The sequence below is a fragment of the Aquarana catesbeiana genome, linkage group LG03 (genome assembly GCF_042186555.1).
Source record: "Aquarana catesbeiana isolate 2022-GZ linkage group LG03, ASM4218655v1, whole genome shotgun sequence".
Lineage (NCBI taxonomy): Eukaryota > Metazoa > Chordata > Amphibia > Anura > Ranidae > Aquarana > Aquarana catesbeiana.
Genome location: NC_133326.1, coordinates 728,010,998 through 728,029,992, shown reverse-complemented (window position 1 = coordinate 728,029,992; position 18,995 = coordinate 728,010,998).

Here is an 18,995-nt window from a genome sequence, read left to right as displayed (position 1 = left end):
ATTTTAAAAAGGGCCACTTCAAGTTTATCCTGAATATCCTGGATTCTGGCTGTGTTTTGCTTGATTCTGGCAGCAGACTGATCTGTTTTCTGCTCAATATCTTCAATTCTCAGACCTAAGTGCTGGAGATCAGTCTGTATGGCAGTGGTAATTTGTGCAGCCGTTTGAGTGAGACCTCTGGCTACAAAGCTGGCAGATCTGTAGGGGAATAGGGAGATGCATACCTCTCAGTGTCAGAGTTGTCAGGGGTGCTCAGTAAGTCCTTCAGGGAGGTGAGGTGAAAGTCTCCCATGGATCTGCCTATTAGGGATTCCGTGGAGGCAGGTGATAGAGGGGGCAAGAGGGATGCACTTACTGTGGTCTTCCCCTGTATAGGGATAGGAGCTGGGCCCTCATCCTGGTCCGCTATGGACTCTTCTGCCTCCTGGTCTGAGCTTCGTGTGCTCGGGGGCGCCATCTTGGAACGGCCTGGCTGCTGTAATGCCGCTTCCAGCTGCTTCGATAGATCTCTCCTGGCAGGACACCCCGTCATCAGTGTATGCCCAGGGGTGTCCCCGAGCGAGCGAGAGTGGAACTGGCCTGATCCGAGGGTTCTGGCGGCTGCAGCGGGGTTCAGGGGACCAGATAGGTGCGGAGCTCCGTGGCTAAGCGACCATCTTAGGAGACTCCGCACATGCGCCACCAACACAAGGTTTTAATCCAATATCGTAACAAATTCTGTAATAAGGAAAAAAATTCTATCCAAACATTGGTCCATCTTCTGTCAGGATCCACATTTGGGACCTACCCTCCCACCAAAACCCAAATTCTCCTACCATAGGGTACCCAACATTATATGTAGCTCCCAGCAAAATGGCTACAGGTACCACACCTCATATCAGTCGGGGTGACATGTTTGGGAAGTTGATAGATGTTCTTCAGTGTAGAAAAAAAAAATGTTTGACATGAAAATTCGTTACTCATGATCAGAAGGTCTTTATTGGGAATGAGAAATCCTTTTCCATGCCATCTTTCTATAAATCTTCTTCTGAATGTGTAGTGTATTGATTGACTTGTCCCTACAATCTTTTATATGTGGGACCATCAGAACCCTGCGGGGGGAGGTTCGGGGAGCACCAGAGGGTCATTGAACAGGGTAACACTGAACATAGTGTCCCCAGACAACACAACCACCAAGGGACGAGAGTTTGGGTCATTGAATCCATACCTGATACATTTACACCAGAAGAACGTTTCCAAAGATTATTTATTATCATCTGCAGTGACTCACACAAATTGGTTATATGATAGCGCCATTCGAATATGTTTTTACTTTTATATTTTTCAAGGATTTTTAATGTCTATATTCTATTACCATGTGTATTATATACACTATATTACCAAAAGTATTGGGACGCCTGGCTTTACACGCACATGAACTTCAATGACATAACAGTCTTAGTCCGTAGGGTTCAATATTGAGTTGGCCCACCCTTTGCAGCTATAACAGCTTCACCTCTTCTGGGAAGGTTGTCCACAAGGTTTAGGAGGGTGTCTATGGGAATGTTTGACCATTCTTCCAGAAGAGCATTTGTGAGGTCAGGCACTGATGTTGGATGAGGAGGCCTGGCTCCTAGTCTCTGCTCTAATTCATCCCAAAAGTTGTTCTATTGGGTTGAGGTCAGGACTCTGTGCAGGCCAGTCAAGTTCCTCCACCCCAAACTCACTCATCTATGTCTTTATGGACCTTACTTTGTGTAATCAAACCCTGTGTGAACAGCCCGGTGTAAGAGTGGTCCTGTGTCATCTGCAGCATGGAGGAGAGCTGCTAATACAGGAGCACAACACAGACTACACCTCCTCTGTAGCAACTTCCCACCTGCAAGGAGGGGGTGTGAAGGGAGGGAGGGTGGTTCAGGGGGTAGAAATGATATGTGCGTGGGATGAGCGGTTACATAGTTACCTAGTAGGCGAGGTTGAAAAAAGACCATCAAGTCCAACCTATGTGTGTGATTATATGTCAATGTTACATTGTATATCCCTGTATGTTGCGGTCATTCAGGTTCTTATCTAATAGTTTTTTTAAACTATCCATTCCCCCTGCTGAGACCACCACCTGTGGAAGAGAAATCCACATACTTGCCGCTCTTACAGTAAAGAACCCCCTATTAGGGATGAGCTTCGAGTTCGAGTCGAACTCATGTTCGACTCGAACATTGGCTGTTCGCAAGTTCACCGAACAGCGAACAATTTGGGGTGTTCGCGGCAAATTCGAATGCCGCGGAACACCCTTTAAAAGTCTATGGGAGAAATCAAAAGTGCTAATTTTAAAGGCTAATATGCAAGTTATTGTCATAAAAAGTGTTTGGGGACCTGGGTCCTGCCCCAGGGGACATGGATCAATGCAAAAAAAAGTTTTAAAAACGGCCGTTTTTTCAGGAGCAGTGATTTTAATAATACTTAAAGTCAATCAATAAAAGTGTAATATCCCTTTAAATTTCGTACCTGGGGGGTGTCTATAGTGTGCCTGTAAAGGGGCGCATGTTTCCTGTGTTTAGAACAGTCTGACAGCAAAATGACATTTTGAAGGAAAAAACTCATTTAAAACTACCCGCGGCTATTGCATTGCCGACAATACACATAGAAGTTCATTGATAAAAACGGCATGGGAATTCCCCAAAGGGGAACCCCGAACCAAAATTAAAAAAAAAAAATGACGTGGGGGTCCCCCTAAATTCCATACCAGGCCCTTCAGGTCTGGTATGGATATTAAGGGGAACCCCGGCCAAAATTTAAAAAAAAAAATGACGTGGGGTTCCCCCTAAATTCCATACCAGACCCTTCAGGTCTAGTATGGATTTTAAGGGGAACCCCGCGCCAAAAAAAAAAAAAAAAACGGCGTGGGGTCCCCCCAAAAATCCATACCAGACCCTTATCCGAGCACGCAACCTGGCAGGCCGCAGGAAAAGAGGGGGGGACAAGAGTGCGGCCCCCCCTCCCTCCTGAACCGTACCAGGCCACATGCCCTCAACATTGGGAGGGTGCTTTGGGGTAGCCCCCCAAAACACCTTGTCCCCATGTTGATGAGGACAAGGGCCTCATCCCCACAACCCTGGCCGGTGGTTGTGGGGGTCTGCGGGCGGGGGGCTTATCGGAATCTGGAAGCCCCCTTTAACAAGGTGACCCCCAGATCCCGGCCCCCCCCCTGTGTGAAATGGTAAGGGGGTACATAAGTACCCCTACCATTTCACGAAAAAAGTGTCAAAAATGTTAAAAATGACAAGAGACAGTTTTTGACAATTCCTTTATTTAAATGCTTCTTCTTTCTTCTATCTTGCTTCATCTTCTGGTTCTTCTGGCTCTTCTGGTTCTTCTGGTTCTTCCTCCGGCGTTCTCGTCCAGCATCTCCTCCGCGGCGTCTTCTGTCTTCTTCTCCTCGGGCCGCTCCGCACCCATGGCATGGGGGGGAGGCTCCCGCTCTTCTCTTCTTCTCTTCTTCTTTTCTTCTTTTCTTCTTTTCTTCTCTTCTTCTCTTCTTCTTCATTTTCTTCTCCGGGCCGCTCCGCAATCCATGCTGACATGGAGGGAGGCTCCCGCTGTGTGACGGCGCTCCTCGTCTGACAGTTCTTAAATAACGGGGGGGGCGGGGCCACCCGGTGACCCCGCCCCCCTCTGACGCACGGTGAATTGACGGGACTTCCCTGTGACGTCACGGGGAATGCCACAGGGAAGTCCCGTCAATTCACCGTGCGTCAGAGGGGGGCGGGGTCACCGGGTGGCCCCGCCCCCCCCGTTATTTAAGAACTGTCAGACGAGGAGCGCCGTCACACAGCGGGAGCCTCCCTCCATGTCAGCATGGATTGCGGAGCGGCCCGGAGAAGAAAATGAAGAAGAAGAGAAGAAGAGAAGAAAAGAAGAAAAGAAGAAAAGAAGAAGAGAAGAGCGGGAGCCTCCCCCCCATGCCATGGGTGCGGAGCGGCCCGAGGAGAAGAAGACAGAAGACGCCGCGGAGGAGATGCTGGACGAGAACGCCGGAGGAAGAACCAGAAGAACCAGAAGAGCCAGAAGAACCAGAAGATGAAGCAAGATAGAAGAAAGAAGAAGCATTTAAATAAAGGAATTGTCAAAAACTGTCTCTTGTCATTTTTAACATTTTTGACACTTTTTTCGTGAAATGGTAGGGGTACTTATGTACCCCCTTACCATTTCACACAGGGGGGGGGCCGGGATCTGGGGGTCACCTTGTTAAAGGGGGCTTCCAGATTCCGATAAGCCCCCCGCCCGCAGACCCCCACAACCACCGGCCAGGGTTGTGGGGATGAGGCCCTTGTCCTCATCAACATGGGGACAAGGTGTTTTGGGGGGCTACCCCAAAGCACCCTCCCAATGTTGAGGGCATGTGGCCTGGTACGGTTCAGGAGGGAGGGGGGGCCGCACTCTTGTCCCCCCCTCTTTTCCTGCGGCCTGCCAGGTTGCGTGCTCGGATAAGGGTCTGGTATGGATTTTTGGGGGGACCCCACGCCGTTTTTTTTTTTTTTTTTTGGCGCGGGGTTCCCCTTAAAATCCATACCAGACCTGAAGGGTCTGGTATGGAATTTAGGGGGAACCCCACGTCATTTTTTTTTTTTAAATTTTGGCCGGGGTTCCCCTTAATATCCATACCAGACCTGAAGGGCCTGGTATGGAATTTAGGGGGACCCCCACGTCATTTTTTTTTTTTAATTTTGGTTCGGGGTTCCCCTTTGGGGAATTCCCATGCCGTTTTTATCAATGAACTTCTATGTGTATTGTCGGCAATGCAATAGCCGCGGGTAGTTTTAAATGAGTTTTTTCCTTCAAAATGTCATTTTGCTGTCAGACTGTTCTAAACACAGGAAACATGCGCCCCTTTACAGGCACACTATAGACACCCCCCAGGTACGAAATTTAAAGGGATATTACACTTTTATTGTTTGACTTTAAGCATTATTAAAATCACTGCTCCTGAAAAAACGGCCGTTTTTAAAACTTTTTTTTGCATTGATCCATGTCCCCTGGGGCAGGACCCAGGTCCCCAAACACTTTTTATGACAATAACTTGCATATAAGCCTTGAAAATTAGCACTTTTGATTATTCATGTTCGTGTCCCATAGACTTTAACGGTGTTCGCATGTTCGAACGAACTTTTTTCCTGTTCGCATGTTCTGGTGCGAACCGAACAGGGGGGTGTTCGGCTCATCCCTACCCCCTATGTAGTTTAAGGTTAAACCTCTTTTCTTCTAATTTTAATGAGTGACCACGTGTCTGGTTAAACTCCCTTCCACAAAAATGTTTTATCCCTATTGTGGGGTCACCAGTACAGTATTTGTATATTGAAATCATATCCCCTTTCAAGCGTCTCTTCTCCCGGGAGAATAAGTTCAGAGCTTGCAACCTTTCTTCATAACTAATATCCTCCAGACCCTTTATTAGCTTTGTTGCCCTTCTTTGTACTCGCTCAATTTCCAGTACATCCTTCCTGAGGACTGGTGCCCAGAACTGGACAGCATACTCCAGGTGCGGCCGGACCAGAGTCTTGTAGAGTGGGAGAATTATCATTTTATCTCTGGAGTTGATCCCCTTTTTAATGCCAATATTCTGTTTGCTTTGTTAGCAGCAGCTTGGCATTGCATGCCATTGCTGAGCCTATCATCTACTAGGACCCCCAGGTCCTTTTCCATCCTAGATTCCCCCAGAGGTTCTCCCCCCAGTCTATAGATTGCATTCATATTTTTGCCACCCAAATGCACTATTTTACATTTTGTGAAGGAGGGGGTGCTGGGAAGGGCAATTAGGGGGATTTGTGCTAGGAAGAGGAATGGAGGGGGGATATGTGCTAGAAGGGGGGGTTTGTGCTAGGAGGGGGTGTGGGATTCTGGCTTAGAGGGGGAATGGGGGATTTGATCCCCTGTTCTCTGTCCTGCTGACCCCTGTCCATTGCCCTGTTGACCCCTGTCCTCCGCCCTGCTGAACCCTGTCCCTGAATATGAATGCTGGAATGCTGATCAAAGTAAAGTTAAAAATGAATGTAAAAATTCATTTTTCTAAGTGTAAATGTACACCATCATGATCTGACATCAAAAAGTTTCTTAACAAATCAACCGAGAGCTCAGCTCAGCCTCGCCCTGTGCACAAAAAATGTGACCAGTTCAACTACATTTCTAGTTCCAGAGACTTCCATTTCATTTCTCTTCTGCTGTCAGCGATGGCGTCTGCTGATGTGAAAGCTGAACTGCAATGTTCTGTCTGTTGGGACTTTTTTACAGATCCCATAACCCTGACATGTGGACACAACCTCTGCCGGGTCTGTATTGATCGTGTGCTGGATACACAGGAGGGGTCTGGAGGATATTCCTGTCCTGAATGCAGAGAGAATTTTCTGGATTGTTCTGCACTGCAGGGAAATGAAACAGTGAGGAACATAGCAGAGACTTTCCTGTCTGCTCAGCCAGATCGGGAGGATTCCGGGGTCTTCTGTACATACTGTGTGGACTCTCCTGTACCTGCTGTTAGATCCTGTCTGCTCTGTGAGGTTTCTCTGTGTGATAAACACCTGAGAGTCCACAAAAAGTCACCAGAACACATCTTATGTGACCCCACCTTGTCCATGGAGAGAAGGAAATGCTTCATTCATAAGAAGATCCTGGAATATTACTGCACTGAGGATGAGACCTGTATCTGTATTTCTTGTTGTATGATTGGAGAACATAAAGGACATGAGATGAAGTCACTGTATGAGGCTTCTGAGAAGAAGAAGGAGTCACTGAGGAATGTTTTGCAGAATCTTCTGACAAAGAGAGAGGAGACGGAGGAAAGAGTCCAGAGTCTGCAGGAACACAGGAGGAAAGTAGAAGAAGAAGCAGCTGGTGACACCGAGAGAGTCACTGTCCTGTTTACAGATCTCAGGAGACGTCTGGATGACCTGGAGAAGAGAGTCCTGAGGGAAATCTCCAGACGGGCAGAGAGGTTCTCCAGCTCCATCCGGGATCTGGAAATAAAGAAGGAGGAACTGTTCAGGAAGATGTGTCACATTGAGGAGCTGTGTAACATGACGGATCCACTGACTGTCTTACAGGAATCAGACACAGGTGACTTGTGTGATACTGAGGATGGAGATAATGAGGACAGAAACAGACATGAGAAACTCCTCCATGATGGATGGGGTCTGGATGTGGCGGGGGTCTTACACACAGGTTTATCTGATATAATAACAGAGGTAAATGCTTACTTCCCTATACAGGGACCTGCAGACATATTACTGGATGTAAACACAGCTCATAACAAGCTACATATATCAGATGATGGGAAAACTGTATCCATGTCAGTTAGAAACCAGAAGCGCCCACAAGCACCAGAGAGATTTCAGTATTGTCCTCAGGTGATGAGCAGTCAGAGTTTCTCCTCAGGGAGACATTACTGGGATGTGGATGTCGGGGGATCAGATGAATGGATAATTGGGATGTGTTACCCCAGTATAGACAGGAAAGGACTTAAGTCAGAGATTGGAAAGAATAACAAGTCCTGGGGATTGGACAGGTCTGGTGATAAGTATTTTGTAATACATGACAGTAAAGAGACCCTCTTACCCACCAATATTTCCAGTAACAGAGTCAGGATAGATCTGGATTATGAAGCTGGGCAGATCTCCTTTTATGATCTGTGTGACCCGATACGACTCCTCCACACCTTCCCCACCTTCACTGAGCCCTTCACCACCTTCACTGAGCCCTTCACCACCACCTTCACTGAGCCCTTCACCACCACCTTCACTGAGCCCCTCCATGCTGGGTTTAATGTATTGAAAGGTTATATAAAGATATGTGGGGGGGAGATGTGAGAATCCTGCCCAGGGTCTGCTGACATCACAGGGATGGGTGGTGGGATTGGGTCAGCCAATACTTGGAGGAAGTGGTGGCTCCATAGATAGAGGAGCCACCCTAGGACAGGGAGTGTGTTACTGGCAAGATCACCAGGGATAAATAAAGAAAACAAAAGCCTAAGATTGGTAAGCTTCAATATAGTGTATATAATTTTTGTTTTTGGGTTTATTACCACTTTAAGTCTTTGCCCCAGAACAAGCATGCTGGGAATAAGAATCAGAAAAAAAATCAGAATTCCTTATCTCTTTACTTGTTCCGGGTCAAAGACTGAGGCAGCATTGAGGACAAAGCATCAGCATGACAGCCAGGGAACTAGAATTATCAAAAGGTGTTAAGCAATGGCAGCCCCCATGATTCTCTCAATACAGATGCCCTCTAAATATAAAATGTAAATCATTAACAGACACAATGATAGGTGTGTCTGGATTGCAGGCACAGTCCCGAAATTTAGAGATTTGTCCCTGGAAATGTTGCTGATTTTAATATATTTTTTCTATTAAGATCTGTATTACAGAGTCAGTTTCCCTTCATGGTAATAATAATCGGTGACGTGTATTTTATTCATTATTTTCTTGCTTCTATCAATGTCTCTATCTGACCGGAGTTCAGCTTTAAATTGGAAAACACACCACGACATTCTCCTCCTCATTGCTTTCCTAAGATTTTTTTTAAATGTTTTCTCTGAATGTTTTCAGTCTCCATTTATATAGAGAAATGTTCATTTATCATATAGTGATAGGAAGTAATGAGGATTTAGTGTTATAGGGGAACGGCTGGACTGAGGAGCTGCTAGAACTAGTATTGTCCATGTCTAAAGGGGTCCCGGGGAATCTTTATTTCAGAGAAAAAAAATTCAGAAATAGATCAGGGCCTGGATTGTGCTTGGCAGAAGAGCTGACTATCCACATCAGATTTCCCCTATGATAACCCCAGAGACATCAATCATTTGTTATAGTCATTCTGCCGTCCACCAGAGGACCCGATTAGGAATGTTCATGTTTCTATTGGTCATGTTTTATTTCTATCACTGAAGTTATGTGATCAGTTCTGTCAATCATTTTTTGGATCTTTTACTGTATGTCCCAATCATGTCTAGTAATTAAAAGTGATTGTAAGGAATCGTATTGTATTGGAAGTGATTTCTTTATAATAAATGGAGATGAAGCATTTCCTCAGATTGGGTTGTGCTCACTATGATATGAGAAGTTCTAGAACCCCAAAGACCCATGACACCAGGGTTACTGTGTATATTTAGGATGAGCCCCACCACTGCACACTGCGTGATCTGAGCCAGAAGAAGCCCCGCCCACATCCACCTATGGGGATCAGTATAGAGGATAATAGGGGGTGGGGCTGGAGGATGACACTTCTACACAGGGACTTCTGAAGATCACAGATGGACATGACCTGAAATGATGGAGGTCTACTGATGTCTTTATTATTTCAGGAAAAACTAAGAAATCTAGATATTGGAATGGAGTCATTCTACTATGATGGGGCTGAAGTCATTCCCCATGATCCACGGAGAGAGTATTACAAGAGGTAGGTCAGTTACTCTGATTACACCGTATTGGTCAGAATCTCCCGGTCATTGTCCAACCAGCACTAAAACATGAGAGCTGGAATATGATTGGTTACTAAGGCCAACACAGACACTTTCCTCTCAGACACATTTTAACTGCTTCTCATCCGCACCATTGTAAAATGACGGCTGGGCGGGAACCCTATTTTTCTGGGTGGACATCCACTGGATGCAGCAGATGAATGATCAGTGTACCGACCCACTGCCAGTAACATGTGATCACTGTGACCAATCACAGCAGATAACATGACAGTTGTACACAATGGATGGCTTTTTTTCATGCCATTCATTGTGTGCAATTGTGTTGCCAGCTGTGATTGGTCACAGTGATCACATGGTGCAGACAGGGCCAATCATAGCTCATCTGTGCCATGTGATTAGCTGTGGTCAATCACAGCTAATCACAACAATACACAGTGAATATGCACTTTCATTCTGTAAAAAAATGTTTTCTTATAGCAGTGAAATTCGCTGCTATAAGCAACCATAGTGTGTAAAAAAAAATCCTGCTCATTTCCCCAGAGTGGTACAGTGTTACTATGGTAAAAAAAAAAGAAAAAAAAAAAAAGAAAGAAAAGAGAGAGAGAGGAGACACATACCTACACAGGTTGAACTGAATGGACTGTTGTCTTTATTCAACCTTACCAACTATGTAATTAAGAAAGAGGAGGAAATAGAATCCCAGCATATGAGAGGAGAGATGGGATAGAATAGGATAGAATGGAGGAGAGAGGGGGAGAGAAGAGAGTGATAGGAGGGAGGAGAGGAGAGAAGAGAGAGAGGAGGGAGGAGAGAAGAAACAGAGAAAGAGAGGAGGGAAGAGAAAACAAGAGAGAGAGGGGGGATAGGGAGAGAGAAGAGAGGAAGAGAGAAAATAGAGAGCGGAGGAAGGGGGAGAGAGAAGAGAGAGAGAGAGGATAGAGGGAGGAGTAGAGAAAGGAGGAAGGAGAAGAGAATATAGAGAGAGAGAAAAGACAAAGGAAAGAGAGAAGGAGAAACGAGAGGGAGGAGGTGAGAAGAGGGAGGGATCAGGAACAGGTGAGAAAACAGGAGGAAGGAGGAGAGAAGAGAGAGGTGAAGGAGAGGAGGGGAGGAGGAGAGAAGAGAGAGAGAGGAGGAGAGATGGGTGGAGGGGGGGGTGTAAGAGAAGTAAGGAGGGGAAGGAGACAGGAGGGAGGAGAGAAGACAGAGAGAGGAGAAAGGAGAGAAGTGAGATAGAAGAGGAAAGATAAGAGAAAAAAAGGGAAAGAGAGGGGAAGGAACATCATAGAAGAGACAGAGAAGAAAAGGAGGAGAGGTGGAAGAGTGGAGGAAGGAGGAGAGATGGGGGGAAGAGGAGAGTGAGAGGAGGAAGGAGGAAAGAAGAGGGAGAGGGGAGGAAGGAGGAGATAAAAGAGAGAGAGGAGGAAGAAGGAAAGAAGAGACAGGAGGGAACAGGATAGAAGATAAAGAGAAGATGAGAGAGAGAGGAGGGAAAAGGAGAAAGAGGAAAGAAAAGAAGTGAAGAGAAAGAGAGGAGAGAAGAGAGAGGGATTAGAGGGGGTGGAGAGAAGAGAAAGAAGGGATCAATAAGAAGAAGAGAGAGAGAGAGAAAAAGAGAGAGAGAGAGAGAGAAGAGAATGAAAAGGGAGGAAGAGAAACGAGAGAGAGGAGGGAGGAGGAGAGATGAGGGAGGGATCAGGAACAGGTGAGAAAACAGAAGAAGGAGGAAGGAGGAGAGAAGAGAGAGAGGAGAAGCAGAGAAGAGAGAGAGGAGTGTTTGGGGACCTGGGTCCTGCCCCAGGGGACATGTATCAATGTAAAATAAAGTTTTAAAAACGTCCGTTTTTTCAGGAGCAGTGATTTTAATAACGCTTAAAGTGAAAGAATAAAAGTGTAATATTCCTTTACATTTCGTAGCTGGGGGGTGTCTATAGTATGCCTGTAAAGGGGCGCATGTTTTCCTTGTTTACAACAGTCCGAGAGCAAAATGACATTTCTAAAGGAAAAAAAAGTTATTTAAAAGTACTAGCGCTAGCGCCGGCTATAATGAATTGTCGGTCCCGCAATACACATTAAAGTTCATTGATAAAAACGGCATGGGATTCCCCCACAGGGGAACCCCGAACCAAAATTAAAAAAAAAATGCTTGGGGGTCCCCCTAAATTCCATACCAGGCCCTTCAGGTCTGGCATGGATATTAAGGGGAACCCCGTGCCAACATTTAAAAAAAAATGGCGTGGGGGTCCCCCACAAAATCCATACCAGAGAGAGATGGGATAGAATAGGATAGAATGGAGGAGAGAGGGGGAGAGAAGAGAGAGATAGGAGGGAGGAGTGGAGAGAAGAGAGAGAGGTGGGAGGAGAGGAGAGAAGAAACAGGGAAAGAGAGGATGTAAGAGAAAACAAGAGAGAGAGAGGGGGGATAGGGAGAGAGAAGGGAGGAAGAGAGAAAAGAGAAGAGAGAAAACAGAGAGCGGAGGAAGGGGGAGAGAGAAGAGAGAGAGAGAGGGTAGAGGGAGGAGTAGAGAAAGGAGGAAGGAGAAGAGAATATAGAGAGAGAGAGAGAAGACAAAGGAAAGAGAGAAGGAGAAACAAGAGAGAGGAGGGAGGAGGAGAGAAGAGGGAGGGATCGGGAACAGGTGAGAAAACAGAGGAAGGAGGAGAGAGGAGAAGGATAGAAGAGAGAGAGAGGAGGGGAGGAGGAGAGGAGAGAGAAGGAGAGATGGGGGGGGGTGTGAGAGAAGTAAGGAGGGGAGGGAGACAGGAGGGAGGAGAGAAGACAGAGAGAGGAGAAAGGAGAGAAGTGAGATAGAAGAGGAAAGATAAGAGAAAAAAAGGGAAAGAGAGGGGAGGGAACATCATAGAAGAGAAAGAGAAGAAAAGGAGGAGAGGAGGAAGAGTGGAGGAAGGAGGAGAGATGGGGGGAAGAGGAGAGTGAGAGGAGGAAGGAGGAAAGAAGAGGGAGAGGGGAGGAAGGAGGAGATAAAAGAGAGAGAGGAGGAAGAAGGAAAGAAGAGACAGGAGGGAACAGGATAAAAGATAAAGGGAAGGTGAGAGAAAGAGGAAAGAAAAGAAGTGAAGAGAAAGAGAGAAGACAGAGGGATTGGAGAGAAAAGAAAGAAGGGATTAATAAGAAGAGAGAGAGAAGAGAACGGAAAGAGAGGAGGAGAAATGAGAGAGAGGAGGGAGGAGGAGAGATGAGGGAGGGATCAGGAACAGGTGAGAAAACAGAGTAAGGAGGAAGGAGGAGAGAAGAGAGAGAGGAGAAGGAGAGAAGAGAGAGAGAAGGGGAGGAGGAAAGATAAGAGAGAGAAGGAAGTAGAGGAAAATAGAAGAGAAGAGAAAGTAGGAAAGAATAAGGAGGGAGAGGAGGGAGAAGGAGAGTAGAGAGAGAGAGAGAGGGGAGGGAGAAGAACAGAATAGAGGAGATAAAAAAGGAGGAGAGAAGAGGAGTTAGAAGGTAGTAAGGGGGGAAGGGAAGAGAGAAGAGGGAAAGAAGAGGAGGGAGGAGGAGAGAAGAGACAGAAGAGGAATCAGGATAGTAGAGAGAGAGAGAGAGCAGAGGAAGGAGGAGAGAAGAGAGAGATGAAGGAGGAGGAGAAAAGAGACATAAAGAGAGAGGAGAAGAGAAGATAGGGGGGAGGGAGTTAGGGAGAAAAGGAAGTGAGGGGAGAGAGAAGAAGGCTAGAGAGAGAGGAAGGAGGAAGGAGGAGAGAAGACAGAAAGAATAGAGTAAGGGGGGAGAAGGAGAAAAGACGGAGAGAGGAGGAGGCAAGAAAAGAGAGAGAGGAAGAAGGAGGAGAGAAGAGAGAGTAAGAAGAAGTGTAAAGAAGAAGAAGAGGAAGGAGAAGGAGAAGAGAAAAAAAGGGCAAAAGGGATGAGGAGAGAAGAGAAAGAGAGAAGGAAGAAGGAGAGCAGATAGAGGAGGGAGAAGAGAGAAAGAGGAGGGAGGTGAAGGAGAGAAGTGAGAGAGATCAGAAAAGAGGAGAGAAAACAGAGTGAGAAGGAGAGAGGAGAGAATAAAGAAAACAGAGCGAGAAAGAGAAAAGAGAAAGAAAGGAGGGTGAAAGAGGGAGGAGAGAGAGAAATAAGAAGGAGAGAAGTTGAGGAAAGAAGGAAGGAGGAGGGGAGAGAAGTGTGGAGGAGAGGGGAAAGAGAGGAAAGAGGAGGAGAGAAAAGAAAGCGAGGATGAAGGAGGAAAGAAGAGTTTGATGAAGTAAGTGGAGAGGTGAGAGCAAAAAGAGGGGAGGAAGGAGGAGAGAAGAAAAAAAAAGGGGCAGTGGGAGGAGAAGAGAGGAGAAAAAAAGGAAGAAGAAGGAAAGAAGATAGAGGAGGGAGAGAGGGAAAGAGAAAGAGAGGAGGGAGGAAGAGAGATGGAGGAAATAAAGTGAGAAGAGGAGAGGAGAGAAGAGGAGAGTAGAGAAGAGAAAAGAAGAGAAACAAAGGAGGATGGAGAAGGGAATAGAGGGAGGGGGGGAGAGATGAGGGGGAGGATGTGAGAGAAGTAAGGAGGGGAGGGAGACAGGAGGGAGGAGGAGAGAAGACAGAGAGAAGAGTAAGGAGAGAAGTGGGAGAGAAGAGGACAGATGAGAGAAAAAAAGGGAAGGAACATCATAGAAGAGGAAGAGAGGAAAAGGAGTAGAGGAGAAAGAGAGGAGGAAAGAGGAGAGATTGTGGAAGAGGAGAGTAAGGTAGAAAGAAGAGGGTGAGGGCAGGAAAAAGGAGAGAAAAGAGAGAGAGGAGGAAGGAAAAAGAGACAGGAGGGGACAGGATAGAAGAGAAAGTGAGGAAGAGAGAGAAAGGAGGAAGGAGGAGAGAGAGAGGAAAGAGAAGAGAAAGAGAGGAGAGAAGAGAGAGAGAGAGAGATTAGAGGGGATAGAGAGAAGAGAAAGAGAGGATCAATAAGGAGAGAGAAAAAGTGAAGAGAAGAGAGTGTGAGAAGAGAGAAGGAGAGAAGAGGAAAAAAGGAAGAAGAGGGAAAAGGAGGAGAAAATAGAGAGAAAAAGAGGAGGAAGGGATAGAGAAGTTAGAAAGAGAGGACAGAGGAGGAGAGTAGAGAGTGAGAGGGGAAAACAGAGAAGGGGAGGTAGAAGAGAGTAAGGGGGGAGAGAAGAGAGATTATTGAGGAGGAGAGAAGTGACAAAGAGAGAGTAGGAAGGAGGAGAGAAGAGAAATATAGAGAGAGGGAGGAGGAGAGGAGGGAGGAGAAGAGAAGAGAAATATAGAGAGAGGGAGGAGGAGAGGAGGGAGGAGAAGAGAAGAGAAATTAGGAGAGAATAGGGAGGGAGAGGAAGGAGAAGGAGAGTAGAGAGAGAGAGGGGAGGGAGGAGAACAGAATAGAAGAGATCAAAAGGGAGGAGAGAAGGGGTGGAGCCAGCGGCCAAGGTGGATGGTGGTGTGAGAGAAGAGCTCTGCCACAACAGGTGTTTTACCATGGCTCACAGAACACTGAAAGGGCCGAAAATCACCGGGGGAAACTGAGGAGCACAGCCTGGGCACAATGAGTAAAAGAAAGGAGAGAGAGGGCCCGAGGAAACTGACAGAACTCTTCCCTCCAGCAGTGGGCCGACCAATCCAAGATGGCGCCGGTGCCGGGAGCCGTTCTCCCACATCCACAGCCAGCATGCTCAGCCATCCACTGCCGTCCATGGGTGAGTCGCCTGATACAGGCCATCAGCTGCCATCCTCTACATTCAATAGCCCTGTGAAACAAAAATGAAGGCTGGGGGAGGAGGGAGATGAGCAGGATGCCACAGACATAGCAGGGGAAGAAATGGAGGAGGCACACGGCCAGCAGCTAGATGCATTCCCTACCACAGGGCAGCCCATCATAGACATGAAAGAAATATTATAAAGGCTGCAAGGGGGGGGGCCTCCAGCAGGATATGGCATGTTTTATGCGCTCCACAAATAAAGAGATGAATGAAGTCTGCAGCAGAGTGGAGTATGTTGAAGATAAAATGGAAGAATTTACTCTAGTACATAATGTGGAACTTCCACTCATTGTACTCCTCCCCTCCTCCGGTGCCACAATTGGCACCTTTTGGGGAGCAGGGGGGACATCACACCTGCGCAGTAGGGTTCCCGGGGTGAAGCCGAAAGGCTACACTGCCGGGTTCCCTTACCCACAATGGAGGCGGCAGCACCCGACAGCTGATGGAAACGTCAGCTGCGGTGCCAACATCGCTGGACTCCAGGACAGGTAAGCGTCCGATTATTAAAAGTTAGCAGCTGCAGTAGGTGTAGCTGCTGGCTTTTCATTTTTGCAGCGGTTGGCGGGCCTCTGCTTTAAGTTAATGTCATACAATGTGAGAGGTTTAAGCAGCCCTTATAAGTGATAGGTTGGACTTGATGGACTTGTGTCTATTTTCAACCTCACCTACTATGTAACTATGTAACTATGTAAGTGCAGAGCTCTAAAACAGCTCTTGGTGTTTGGTAGTTTGATGCAAGCTTTAACCAACTGTTTAGGATCACCTGCTACCCGTGTTTCCCCGAAAATAAGACCGGGTCTTATATTAATTTTGGTTACAAAAAACACGCTAGGGCTTATTTTCAGGGGATGTCTTATGTATTTACAGTATGTACATTATATTAATACCGTATAGGCATAAAGTGCGCAAAAGGTCTCAGGTCTGTCTGGCTGACAGTCTTAAAGGGGTTGTTGCTTTAAAAAAAAAAAAAATCCTGTTCCTTTAAAGCATGATAGACAACACAGTGTTTGTGCTGTGTCATTTATCCATCTCTGTTTTATAAAAAAAACTGTTTAAATCTAAAAATTCTGTGTCCTCCGTCTCCCCCCACCCCCCATTGTCAGGCCAGGAGTCCATTCTTTACATCATTTTTTTACATCATTCTGAAATTATGTAATCTGTTTTACTTGTATGAAGTTTAGTGGGTCCACAGTTTTACATAAAAGTACCTTTTTAACACCTTTATAAGCTCCCTCTTCTTCTCTGAGATATTGGAGGAGATGAGGAAAGAGAAGAGCCGACATTGTCGTGACGTCAGCCCGCTCCATGGACTAAAGAGGGAGGGGCCGCAGACGTCAGCCGGGAGGAGAGGAGGAAAAGAAAGAGCCGAGATCGCCGCCGACGTCGGTGCACTGAAGACGGAGGGGCTGCCGACATCAGGTACAAAAAGGGGAGGAAAGAGAAGAGCCGAGATCCCAGCTGACATCAGCCCGCTCCGTGCACTAAAGAGGAAGGGGCCGCAGATGTCAGCCGGGAGGAGAGGAGGAAAAGGAAGAGCCGAGATCACCGCCGACGTCGGTGCACTGAAGACGGAGGGGCCCCCGACATCAGGTGGGATGAGGGGAGGAAAGAGAAGAGCTGAGATCCCAGCTGACATCAGCCCGCTCCGTGCACTAAAGAGGAAGGGGCCGCAGACGTCAGCCGGGAGGAGAGGACGAAAAGGAAGAGCCGAGATCGCCGCCGACGTCGGTGCACTGAAGACGGAGGGGCTGCCGACATCAGGTAGGAAAAGGGGAGGGAAGAGAAGAGCCGAGATCCCAGCTGACATCAGCCCGCTCCGTGCACTAAAGAGGAAGGGGCCGCAGATGTCAGCCGGGAGGAGAGGAGGAAAAGGAAGAGCCGAGATCACCGCTGACGTCGGTGCACTGAAGACGGAGGGGCCGCCGACATCAGGTGGGATGAGGGGAGGAAAGAGAAGAGCTGAGATCCCAGCTGACGTCAGCCCGCTCCGTACACTAAAGAGGAAGGGGCCGCAGACGTCAGCCGGGAGGAGAGGAGGAAAAGGAAGAGCCGAGATCACAGCCGACGTCGGTGCACTGAAGACGGAGGGGCCGCCGACATCAGGTGGGAGGAAAGAGAAGAGCTGAGATCCCAGCTGACGTCAGCCCGCTCCGTGCACTGAAGACAGAGGGGCCGCAGACGTCAGCCGGGAGGAGAGGAGGAAAGAGAAGAGCCGAGATCCCGGCTGACATCAGCCCGCTTCGTGCACTAAAGAGGGAGGGGCCGCAGATGTCAGCCGGGAGGAGAGCAGAGGACCTCCAGCGGGTCAGCGGTGGGTGTAAACATGTTTTTTTTACGACAGCAGCAAAAGGAGACACTGGCCCATATTTACAAAACGAATTACAGGACTTTTAATGAGATTTACTAGGGCTTATTTTTGGGGTAGGGCTTATATTGCAGCCCGCCCTGATAATCACGATACATCTTACTTTGGGGGTAGGGCTTATTTTCGGGGAAACACGGTATCTCCTGAGTGGAATGCACTAATTGTCATCATATCAAGTTTTATAGGTGTAGGAACACATGTGTGTTGGTCTGGAACCTGGCGGACTAACATAAGCGCTGTTATAACATAGGACTGATGCAGCAATTCAACTGAACTTTCTTATGTTACTGTTTTATATTTTTTTACTTGATTTTATAACAACAACTTTTCGATATCCGTTTGATTGTTTATATCAATTAAGAGGATTTGCATAAAGTGCTAGAATATTTTCCATCTGTTTTTTTATAAGTAACTTGGTGCTGAGTAGGAATGGGCCGAACACCCCCGGTTCAGTTCGTATCCAGAACATGCGAACAGGCAAAAACTTTGTGCGAACATCGTTAAAGTCTATGGGACATGAACATGAAAAATCCAAAGTGCTAATTTTAAAGGCTTATATGCAAGTTATTGTCATAAAAAGTGTTTGGGGACCTGGGTCCTGCCCCAGGAGACATGGATCAATGCAAAAAAAGTTTTAAAAACGGCCGTTTTTTTCAGGAGCAGTGATTTTAATAATGCTTAAAGTGAAACAATAAAAGTGTAATATTCCTTTAAATTTCATACCTGGGGGGTGTCTATAGTATGCCTGTAAAGTGGTGCATGTTTCCCGTGTTTACAACAGTCCAAGAGCAAAATGACATTTCTAAAGGAAAAAAAAGTAATTTAAAAGTGCTAGAGCTAGCGCCGGCTATAATGAATTGTCGGTCCGGCAATACACATAAAAGTTCATTGATAAAAACGGCATGGAATTTCCCCACAGGGGAACCCTCAACCAAAGTTAAAAAGAAAAAATGCGTGGGGGTCCCCCTAAATTCCAAAAAGTGAAGGAAGACCAGAAGAAAGAAGATGGAAGAAGAAGCTGGGAAAGAAGAAGAAATTAATAAAGGAATTGTCAAAAACCGTCTCTTGTCTTTTTTTTAACATTTTTGACACATTTTTGTGAAATGGTAGGGGTACATTTGTACCCCATTACCAATTCACATAGGGGGGGGCAAGATCTGGGGGTCCCCTTGTTAAAGGGGGCTTCCAGATTCCGATAAGCCACCCGCCCGGAGACCCCCACAACCACTGGGCAAGGGTTGTGGAGATAAGGCCCATCTCCCCATCAACATGGGAACAAGGTGCTTTGGGGGGCCGCTACCCCAAAGTACCCTCCCAATGTTGAGGGCATGTGGCCTGGTATGGTTCAGGAGGGGGGGCGCTCTCTCGTCCCCCCCTCTGTGAGGCCTGCCAGGTTGCGTACTCGGATAAGGGACTGGTATGGATTTTTGGGGGGACCCCACGCCATTTTTTTTTTAATTTTAACGTGGGGTTC